At 35.2% G+C, this 12,500-nt stretch overlaps 1 protein-coding gene and 1 long non-coding RNA gene across 7 annotated transcripts in view; one reads left to right on the top strand and one right to left on the bottom strand.

Annotated features, from left to right (window-relative positions):
• Positions 1 to 12,500, bottom strand: part of pros (prospero) — a 1,677,936-nt gene that overhangs the window by 1,480,047 nt on the left and 185,389 nt on the right. For all 6 annotated transcript variants that reach the window (XM_067089459.1, XM_067089458.1, XM_067089463.1 and 3 more), the window contains one exon: positions 1,040 to 1,085. The gene's annotated coding sequence lies outside the window, so the exon portion shown is untranslated. The remainder of the gene's footprint in view (positions 1 to 1,039; positions 1,086 to 12,500) is intronic.
• LOC136830191 (uncharacterized) overlaps positions 1 to 12,500 on the top strand; it is a 174,500-nt gene that overhangs the window by 100,175 nt on the left and 61,825 nt on the right. The gene's annotated exons all lie outside the window — the stretch shown is intronic.

Raw genomic sequence — 12,500 nt, 5'->3', positions numbered from 1 at the left:
TAACTGTTCATTCTAGTCAGAGATTCGAAATAAAATTATGTAACGATTATAAAACATTAATAAATAGCTACTACCGGTAGAACACTGAATTCCCCATCGATGTGATATTACAAGCCATTCTTTCTTGTTAAAGCGTTAAAATAAAATTAAAATAAAATTTCATTGTCAAAAATGAAATATAAATACAAAACCTCCAGATACTTAAATGCAAAATGTCATTTGAAATTTCAATAAAATTATTTAATTTTGCTCTTTCGTGATGTATAAAAATACCACGAAAAATATTCTTTTCTTCCTGGGTTTAAGTCTCATATAGGATGCCGAATACTTTGGAAAGAATTCGGGTTTAGCGACGCTAATATGAATTAACACTGTGACGAATCGTTATTGGAACAGTATGTAAAAATTACAATACAAATTATCTGTATTTGTGGCACATTGCTCAACGTACTTATATATATATATATATATATATATATATATATATATATATATATATATATATATATATATAAATTATATACTGTATATATATATATTTTCTTTGGTATCTTTTCATACGTTATTTGTATCAGACGTGTGGATGTGTATGTATGTATACTTATGAATATATATATATATATATATATATATATATATATATATATATATATATATATATATATATATATATATATATATATATATATATATATATATATATATATATATATATATATATATATATATATATATATATATATATATATATATATATATATATATATATATATATATATATATATATACGCACACTCACATATACATTTACATATATAATATACATATATATAATGTATATAAATAAATAAATATATATATATGTATATATATATATATATATATATATATATATATATATATATAATATATAAATTTACATATCTTTTGTAATTATCGCTGACACATCTAAACCAAACCCATACAATCACAATATCTCAATACCAGTGAAAATTTAAGTAAAAAACCACCCAAAAACGATCGTATAGATTCTACTTACATCAAACGCAGAAGTGGATCGCTAGGCACGGCATCGGTGGGCGGGTCTGTGGAGAGAGGAAAAAATCGAAATGTAAATAACTGCGACATTGAGATGTTTCAATACTTGAATTCAAGTACTTGGAATCAATCAACAATAAATATACATCTATATATATTAAGCAATAAATAATGTGTTTATGTTAGTTTAAATTCATTATAAAATATTTATTATAGTTATATATATATATACATATACATATGTATATAAGTATTTATGTACATATATATATATGTATATATATAAATATATATGTATACAGTATATATAAGATTATATATATATATATATATATATATATATATATATATATATATATATATATATATATATATATATATATATATATATATATATATATATATATATATATATATATTATATAACACATACACATATGTATATATATACATTATATAACTAATATACATATGCGTATAAACATACTGTATATATATATATATATATATATATATATATATATATATATATATATATATATATATTTAGTTTAATAACTGGACTTATTTACCTAAAAAAAAATTATCTCATATAATCAAGGAGAAAAAAATTTGTTTTTAGAATCTTGGTCAAAACAAAAGACAAATCTACAAAGAAAAATTAGAAGAAAATGAAAAATATTATTAATGAATAATACTTGATTACTAATATTTAATAACTAGGAAATACTGTATCTAACCACACGATTAAAGTAATATTTTTATATCTTCCACAGAACAAAACTGAAATATTTCATAAGTGAAATCATTTATTTAAGAGAAATAACAAAATTATGAAATGACATGTAATCAAAAATAGTGTCCTTTGCAAACACAACTTATAAATAAATAAAAATGAAGCATAACCAGTACTGACTTAAAAATTAATAATGGTGACTAGCGCTAAATTCATTATTACTAAAAAAATTTACGATAACAACTAGTGCTAAGTTCAGCATTATGATAATGATATTTTACCTGAAAAAGATAATCACAACGTTAAGAGTGTAATTGCTTATAGATTACAATACAGCATCTGAAATGTGAGGTCAATATCACAAGGCAATACACCATATATATATATATATATATATATATATATATATATATATATATATATATATATATATATATATATATATATATATATATATAAAAACACATGAAATAATCATGATTCATAAATAACGAGATTAAATAAATAATAATGATTATATATATATATATATATATATATATATATATATATATATATATATATATATATATATATATATATATATATATATATATATATATATATATATATATATATATATCGTTATATATATATATATATGAGAGAGAGTAGAGAGAGAGAGAGAGAGAGAGAGAGAGAGAGAGAGAGAGAGAGGTAATTTGTCCGTTAGCGGCGTTAGTGGCGGACAGAGGCTGTAGGAGAAGGGTATGCCAAGGTGCATATGGACCAATATCAGTGCAGCAGTACCCCTTACCAGTACCAATTACCAGATGCAAAATATGGCGGAGTTTCTCTCTCTCTCTCTCTCTCTCTCTCTCTCTCTGCCAACGATTCAATTAAAGCCAGGAACACATCCCCTCGGCCCAGTAGTATCTATCTCCGGTAATTTATCACAAACATGCTTCATCTACGGCCTAAGTAATATGCAATGCTGAATTGCGTCACTTATGTATAGGTAGGGATCGACTAAATCTAACATTTCAATCCTTCTCCCCCCCCCCCTTTCCTCCTTCTCTCCCTCCCTTCCCTTCTCCTCATTTTGATCTTCCTCACTTCGCCTCCCTTCTCCTCATTTTCCTTCTTCCTCACTTTCCCTTTCTCCTCATTTTCCTTCTTCCTCACCTGCCCTCATTTCTCCTCATTTTCCTTCTTCCTCACCTACCCTCATTTTCTTCTTCATCCATTCCCCTCATTTTCTTCTTCCTAACTTCCTCTCATTTTCTTCTTCATTTCCCCTCATTTTCTTCGTCCTCATTTTCCCTCATTCTTTTCTTCCTCAACTCCCCTCATTTTCTTCTCCCTCACCTCCCCTCATTTCCCCAATTTTCTTCTTCCTCACCTTTCCCTCCTCTCTCCTCATTTTCTTCTTCCTATCCTCCCTCCTTTTCCCTAATCATCTTCTGCCTCACCTATAATCCCTCCTCCTCATTTTCTTCTTCCCCACCTCCCATATCTCCCTCTCAATTTTATGTTTCCTCCTCAACTCTCCCCCCCAAATCATCCCCCACCCATTAACCCCTTCTTCTCCATCTCTCTCTCTCTCTCTCTCTCTCTCTCTCTCTCTCTCTCTCTGTGTCCCTCTCACAGCATCAGCTTATCCCGAATATCCCGGCGCATTATCTGAAGATAAGCCCGGACGTCGATAGGCCGGTTTGCGTTGTTGAGTGATGTTGCGGCCGAAAAGTAGCAGAGCTTTTATCTCGCGTGATTAGGGAGATGGGACGCTGCTACAAAGTTCTGCCCCCCTTTTTTTTTTTTTTTGATCCCCCGACTCATGGACGTGATGCAAAGGTGTGTGCGCTTGAATGTTCGACTTATTCTGGGTTTTTGGACGCGATTCGAAGGTCTTTGACATTTTTCTCTAAAAGGATTATTTTGTCTTAGTCCCAAGGTTGCATGAGAGGTTAATTTTATCCCTTCAAAATATATATATATATATATATATATATATATATATATATATATATATATATATATATATATATATATATATATATATATATATATAAATTTTATCTATAATTTTTAAATTTTTTTCTTTAAAAGAATTATATTGTCTGAGTTCACTGGTTGCATGAGAAGTTAATTTTATTCCTTCAAACAATATATCTTTTTATCTATAACTTTGAAATTTTTCTAAAACGATGACTTTGTTGAATCCCATGGTTGCATGAGAGGTTAATTTATTCCTTCACACAATATATATATATATATATATATATATATATATATATATATATATATATATATATATATATATATATATATATATATATATATATATATATATATATATATACATTTTTTTTTTGTTTTATCTATATCTTTGAACGTTCGAGTTATTCTGAGTTTTTGGACGCGATTCGAAGGCTCTTGGCATTTTTCTGTAAAAGGATAATTTTGTCCGAATCCAGTGGCTGTAAAAAAACTTATTCCTTCAAAAATTATATATATATTTTTTACCTATATCTATTCACAGTATTTTTTTTATCTTATTCTCTCCTCGAAATTACAGTAACTACTAATATTACTACTACAATTAGACTCCGGTACAATGTTCGAAAAATCTCAAACATCATTGACAAGATAACTTTAAAATCCCTCATTTCATTATAATCTGCTATTAAAATGCAACATCGTCATCAGAAAAGTAATCCAGCATCATCATAGTGATAATTTCAAGTTTGAAAAACAGTGATATGAAAATAAGTCAACTTTGAAACATTATATTTAATATTTTTTTTATGCATTTTCAAAAGCATGGGTACAGCAGAACAATAATAGATACCATAACGATTACTTCCATTCCAGAGTTGTGCAATGATACCTACCCATTTTGTATTTCATAAAGTATAAATACATAAATTCAGAAACACGCTGCAAAAAAAGTAATGTTGCAAATTTATCTAAATTTAAATACTTCCAAAAGCACGAGCATCAAATTAGCTGCGACAATTAAAAAAAAAGCAATATATTCCTTACTCAAGAATTTTATTCATTTGTTTTTTATTTTCGTTTTTGTGTTTATGCTCTCCCAAATAAACGCAAATTTACATCAATTTAAGTCCTTCTATAAGCATGAGCGTCAAATTAGCTGCAAAAATAAAAAAAAAGAAATATGTTTGTTACTCAAGAATTTCATTCATTAATTTATTTTTTTGCTCAGTCAGAAAAATAGAAATATGTTTGTTACTCAAGAATTTCATTCATTTGTTTTTGTTTTTGTTATTTTTGCTCTCCCAGAAGCACACAAGCGCACCAAAGCAGAAACAGTCATCGTAAAGACCGCATCATCCCTTCAAGCAAATGAAGCAACAACCCCTCCCCCTCACACACCCCAAAAAAAAAAAAAAAACCGAACGGGTGAAACGTTTCCCATAAATGCACCTGGCCAACAGGGAAGCAAATTAGGCCAATAAGCAGGTGTCACCGCGAGTATTATAATTCTCAAACCTCAGAATCTTTTGCTGGAAAATCCGGCTACCGAACCCGACCCCGTTACAGCAACCGAATGACGTCCGTCAATGAAAAATGAACGAACTGTTTCTCGTCGCGGTTTTCTCAAGGAGTTGTGGAGGCTCAGTCGCCATCGGGAATTTTGCCGTGGCGATAAAATCGCCCATGGCAATTTCCCGGCGAAGATGGCGATGGGAATAACTGAGGCTTTTGAAAAGAGGGGTTGCCTCGCCGGTATAAACAAAGTCAGTGGAAGAGAGCGTTGCACAGACAGGTGGTGGTGGTGGTTCTGGGAGGGGGAGTGGGTTGAGGGTCAGGGGGATGGTTTAACGAGAGAGTCAGAAAGAGAGAGAAAGAAGAGGGGGTTTGGGGTACTACCCGGGGGCATGGGACAGCAGGGCGATGCGGGGAGAAAATGCAAAAGAGAGGGAACGAGGGAGAGAGAGAGAGAGAGGCAGAGAATGCATTTCTTCAGCGAGCCGCCTGCATACAGCGTCTTGCGCCATTCTTCAAGCGCCGTACTTTTGCGGTCAAACCAGAGGCTCTTTTGCCGGCAGTTCTCCCAAGATCTAGATATCGGTCGCTGGATTCCTTTCGCGGAAACGTCCCATTTCACGTGGAAAAGCATCGAGGCCGACGGACGCGGCGACGACACCCACTTTTTGCGACACTACTTCGCGATTTCCAGGAACTGGCATGGATCCACCTACGCCGCCTAAGCGCTTAGCCTTCTCCTTCCAGCGAGCGTTGAAGGCAGACAACATCGGGAAGCCGTAATAGCGAAGCCGAGAGCGGAGTCGCCGAAGCCTCTGGAAAAGACCCGAAAGACGACTCCTCAGCGTCGCCAGCCTTGAAGACCTCGAAGAATCGCCGACGGCGATGTCAAAGTCGAAACCGGATTCCGACCGCGCTCACCGAGTCATGAGAAATTCAGCGCCCATCGCCATGCGGTATCGCAAACGAGATCTTCCTTGCTTAAGGCATCTCTCTCTCTCTCTCTCTCTCTCTCTCTCTCTCTCTCTCTCTCTCAAACCATGGAAGTCGGCCCGATGGAAGAAGCAGCAGCAGCAGCAGCGGCGGGAGCGCCCACCGGCTGCTGGCCCCCGAAAAGTTGGAATTATTTGCTGTATTTAGCGATTATCAATGGCCAGCGGTCTACTCATGAGGTCCAGTTTACAATTTGCAACACGGGTTTAGATGAGCTTTGTTGCAGGGCAACGCAAGAGAGCAAGTTGCAAATCTCATCTTTCTCTCACACACACTCTTTTCTCTCGCTCGCTCTCTCTCTCTCTCACTCACTCACTCTCTTTCTTTCTCTTTCTCTTTTTCTCGTCGGGTAAAAAGAGGGCGGAACCGGCTTCCGTTGTTGATCTTTTGAGGCGTCTGAAGGATTTTCTTCTGTGTTGTTTGATTTGTAACCTCGGGTATTGTGGGGCTTCGGGGCAGCGCCATATGGTCATTTTTATCGGAGGCTGCTGGGGGAATGCAACTATTTCACTATTACTACTGCTCCTACTACTATTGATACCTCCGCTGTTACCGACATCATCATTGGAGTTCCCGTTCTTCTTCTTCTTCTTCTTCTTCCGACGCTGAAGTATTATTTCCACATCCATGTTACGCTTAATACAATTCCAGTCGGTAAGATGCTTAGGGCGCTGAGCGCTTGTTATAATGGCAGAAGCCTTGGAAACGACGCATATCACACGGCCATTACGCTTTCGGAAAAGGAATGGAAAGAAAAAAGAAGGAAATTCTTCGACACCAGCGACCTAAATTTGACTTTAAGGCTTGAGGAAAAAACAAAGCCTAAAGCGGATGTTTGAAAGAGTTCTTTCAGAGGCGGAGTGGGGGAGGGGGAGGAGAAGAGGAGGAGGAGGAGGAGGGTAGGAGAGTAGGAGAGGAGGGATTCCGTCTCTCAGAGAGAGAGAGAGAGAGGGAGAGAGAGAGAGAGAAGAACAGAGGGTAGTTGAGATGTCTACAGTGGAACACAAGATGGAGGTTGTGCGGCGGTGGTACGCATGTGTCCTTTGGCCTAACTTACTCCCTGCCTAACTTGTCGCAGGGAAATTCATTCTCTCTCTCTCTCTCTCTCTCTCTCTCTCTCTCTCTCTCTCTCTCTATCTATCTCTCTCACCAGCATCCCTCGGCATTGCCGTTATTGCTTCCAGAACCTATTTTGCCCTTTAATTATCAAAGTTGAGAGAGAGAGAGAGAGAGAGAGAGAGAGAGAGAGAGAGAGAGAGAGAGAGAGGGAGGCCGTAAGGAAGAGAAAGGGCGGGTTGTTAGGGCAAAGGTAGATATTGATATAGGCTAGGCTAAGGTTAGTTAGATATGTATCCGATCAGGTACTACAAAGGACAATCTCGAGCAAGTTGACGCACCAGCTACGGGGACCTAAAGCTAGTAGCTATGGGCATGTATGGGGCCGTCGTCTGGAGCAATATAGCACTGGTCGTCTATTACCATCACCCAGAAGGAACGAAGGAGAGAGAGAGAGAGAGAGAGAGAGAGAGAGAGAGAGAGAGAGAGAGAGAGAGAGAGAGAGAGAGAGAACGATTTTACACATAAGGTGAGAATGTGAAAATGGCCTCAAATGTTTTCAGTTTCATCAGTATAGTTAACTGTTCCAGAGAGAGAGAGAGAGAGAGAGAGAGAGAACGATTTTACACACAAAGTGAGAATGTGAAAATGGTTCCATATTTTTTTCAGTTTCATCAGAAGAGCATAAGTTTACTATTCGCATATCTATAGAGAGAGAGAGAGAGAGAGAGAGAGAGAGAGAGAGAGAGAGAGAGAGAGAGAGAGAGAGAGAGATCGACTCGCAAAAGGTGCAAGAACAAAACCCAATGACTTCAAGTATCTTCATTTGCAGCAAATTCATAAGATGGCCAAAGACCGAATCTACATATCCAGTTGTCCCTCCCCGTCCAGTAACAAGGATGTACAGTCCCACGCCCCAGAGGATTAATCTCTCTCTCTCTCTCTCTCTCTCTCTCTCTCTCTCTCTCTCTCTCTCTCTCTCTCTGGCGACTGTTCTGTCCTACGGCGACAACAACTGAAGTCTGTGCCGAAGAATATAACGCTGAACATAATAGTTAACCGTAGGAGCCAGTCGTTTTAGCATGGCGGAGAACCCTGGCCATTATTAGGAAAGTTGTTGCAAGTTGAGCCTTCGACATCAACAACTCCCCAACAGCCGCCCCGTAATAATGTCTCATCCTATGGCATGTTGTTTATAAGGGCATGCGTTGTTCAACTTCATCTGTAATGTACAGGGGCGGGAGTAAACATACACCTACATAAACACAAACACACATACAGACACTAGTGACTCAAGGAATAAGAAGTATGTGACAACAATTATGTATGACTCTAGGAAATGCAGACAAAAGTATTCCGTAACATAACGTACAGTAACAAAAAGTAATAATAATAATAATAATAATAATAATAATAATAATAATAATAATTTAATAATGAAATATAATATTTCATTCTCCTGACAGTAATAATCTTAATAAAATAATAATAATTTAATAAGCATATATATAAATATTATACAAATTCATTCTATCTATATAGTGTTAAATCTTGAATAAAATATATATATATATATATAATATATATATATATATATATATATATATATATATATATATATATATATATATATATATATATATATATATACACACAATTCAATTTCTCATTTATTACGTAACTCCACATACAGAAAGATGATACAATCAAGAGGACAGACAATATACGAGCTGGTAAATTTATGTGAACGATTTTAAAACTCCATTTTCAAACACAAAAGAAGATTTCTCTGACGATCCTTACAAGCAACAAAAAAAGAACATAAAAAAGAAAGTCACGACGCCAAAGGGCAACGCAGCCTATCTGCAATTACGAGGGGAAAAATGTGCGAACGCATCTAATGAATCTCAAAAATTTCACATGCCCTTTCCCCCCACGTCGTCGTCTTTTTACCTTCGGCAGGCCCCCTTGCCCTAAAACCCAACCCCTTACAACACGAATACAAACCAACCCCGCCTCTACAACCCCCTTCCCCTACCCCTCCCCCAAACCCCTTATCTTCCACCCCTAGGCCCCGCATACCTGACAAGACACCTGCAAATTCTGATACCCATTGTTGGAAGGTTGTCTTCTTCTTCTTCTTCTTTCTTTCATTTTTCCTCTGGCTGGATCTCCAGTTCACACATAGGCGCTTCTAAAGGGCCTGCCTCTCTCTCTCTCTCTCCCTCTCTCTCTTTTAGTCCAGTTACGGTGCACCCCATCGGAGTGTCCTTAGAAATATCTGCCTTGATATATGGTCGAGGCGACTTTTACAGTCGTGATTATGTACTTGAAGCCTTCGCAATGTCAAGCCATAGAGGCGATTTGTGTCCTTTACGATATATAATACCTGCATTGCAATGTGATATATATATATATATATATATATATATATATATATATATATATATATATATATATATATAATTATTTTTTTATAATGACTGACAGGTACTCAGTGAAGTCACTACAGGATGCGTACACCTTAGGATATCTGGTCTTTCCACTGCAATACGAAATAAAAATTATTCTCTCAATGACAGATAGATACCCAGTGAAGCCTCTTACTATATTTTACCCTCGGAAAATAAAAGAAAAATATCCAGTCAGTTATACGTTTCGGATCAATATCTCATCTCCTTAATGCAATATGAAACACTTTATTTTCTAAAAATAACTGACAGATGCCCGGGGAAGTCAGTTACTGCATTTAACTTTTCAAAATAATCGAAAAATGCCCAGACAATTTATGTTTCCGTTCAATATCTCATCTCTGTGATACAATTTGAAATACACTTTGCTTTTTTAATAATAATACAGATACCAAGTGAAGTCAAATACTGCTTTTTAATCTCTAAAAATGATCGAAAAATACCCAGTCAATTATACGTTTCCCTTCAATATCGCATCTTTGATGCAATATGAAATGCATTTTTTAAAAATAATTTTAATGCAATATAAAATGCACTTTATTTTTTTTAATAACAGACAGATACCCAGAGAAGTCACTGACTACGTTTCACTTTCCAAAAATAATAGAAAAAAAATATCCAACTACTCAGTCAAATCACTGACCAAATCACAGAATGAAACACCTCTATCTTCCGACAACACCGGCAAGATATACCGAGTCAGATCCATCCATTTCCTATATGCCACCAAAAGGTTAAAGCAAGGTGGCAGTTATAAGTAGTGAAAGGTATTTACAGAAACGCGAATGGCATTCGTCTGACGCATACTTCGGAGCGAAGAACCCGCTGCTTCTGAATGCCATTCGGGCCAAATTAATTGTTACGTGTCTCTCTTTTTTTTTTTTTTTTTTTTTTTGAACTGCGATGATATAAATGTCGGAAGGGTCCTCAAGGACCGGAGAAGATTTCGTGGGTGTTAATCGGAAATTATTAATTCGTGCTTCATTAACAACGTTTCGACATATCTTTTACTGTACCTCCTTTCACATTCTCTTTCTTCCATCTTACTTTCCTTAACCCTCTCCTAACAATTGAGTCTTAATGCAACTGCTTTGAGGTTTTCCTCCTGTTACACCTTTCAGACCTTTTTACTGTCAATTTGCAAATCAGCGCCGAATGACCTCATAGGTTCCAGTGCTTGGCCTTTGGCCTAAATTCTATATTTCGATTTAATTCAATTCGATGTATCTGAGGAAACAAGAGCTGTACAGAGATATTCTTATTTTATGTTGTTTATTGCATTTCAGTATACTTAAAGAAGTGAGTTTTGTTCTAACCGTTTTTTTAGGATTTCAAACCTTTAATCTTTACATGTTAGGGCGCTTCATTTCAAATGCTGAACAGGCACCAAAACGTAATAGTCTGGGAACTAAAAACAAATAAGCAAAAATAGGAAAAAACTTTACATCAAACAGCCTGTGAATTGAAACAAATTAGTAAAAATCACAAAAAAAATTCTAACCTAGTCCAAAGAAACTATATAAAATCAAGATAAATATTCTAAAGACGTTCAATAAAATATTATTATTATAAACTAAAGGCAACTTTTAAATCGACATAAAGAGAACAAAGTCAAAAATGTCTGATGTTTTTCGACAGAAATAAGGAGAGAAAATGATTCTTCCACGCTTCATGAAAAACAGAAACGTGCATTGAAGTAAGTAAATATCGGAGAACTTGGCTTGAAAAGAGAATATTCCAGCACATTTTATGAATAATAAAACGTAAATGAATTTACAAAAGAAAATTTAGCTTCAGCAAAATATTACGCAACAGCACCTCAAAAGCCTGTATGCACATTTGCAGAAGTAAAAAAAAAAACTCAAAAGCATGTGAAGACATTTGCAAAATGAAACCTAAAGCATGTAAGAACATTTTCAGAAAAAAAAAAAAACTTGAAGCATGTACGGACATTTTAAGAAGTAAACAAAATAAAAGCAAAGCATGAAAGGCAATTTTTAGGAATAAAAAAAAGAAAAGCATGGAAGGATATTTGCATAAATGAAAGAATCGCAAAGCATGTAATGAGGCTGCACAAAAGAAACAACCCAGAGTCTGTAAAGACATTTGCAGAAATAAAAAAAACAAAGCATGTAATGACACTTTCAGAAAAACTTAAAGCATGTAATGGCATTTGCAAAAAATAAACAAAGCATGCAAGTACATTTACAGAAAAAAACTAATAGAATGTTATGACATTAGCAGAAAAAAAACACACAACGCATGCAAGGGCGTTTACAGAGACAAAACAGAAAACGCAAAGCATATAATGACATTTGCAAAAAAAAAAACTGAAATCATGAAAGGAAATTTGCAGGAATAAAAAAAAATCAAAGCATGTAAGAACATTCGCAAAAAAAAAATAAACAAAGGACCTTTGAAATAAAAAAAAAAAAATAAAGCAGCAAGGATGGAGTGCGATGACGATGTATCAAATTCAGTGCAACCAAGCGAGGCACTAAAATGCGCTTCCTGGCGACTATTCTGGGCAATATTGCGCAAATATTTCATCCGTTGACGAACCTTTGTTATCTGGATTATCGCCGGAGGATTAAAGGACTGCGCAACTCAATAACATCGCGCAAAAATTCCAGCAATGCGCAAAAAATTCCAAGGCTGCTTTGATAGAGATGAGTGTGCGTGTGTGAGTGAGTGATTGCTAAATGATTTCCTCT

Source organism: Macrobrachium rosenbergii, chromosome 46, assembly GCF_040412425.1.
Source record: "Macrobrachium rosenbergii isolate ZJJX-2024 chromosome 46, ASM4041242v1, whole genome shotgun sequence".
NCBI classification, from domain to species: Eukaryota; Metazoa; Arthropoda; class Malacostraca; order Decapoda; family Palaemonidae; genus Macrobrachium; species Macrobrachium rosenbergii.
This window is presented reverse-complemented; position numbering and strand designations above follow the sequence as displayed.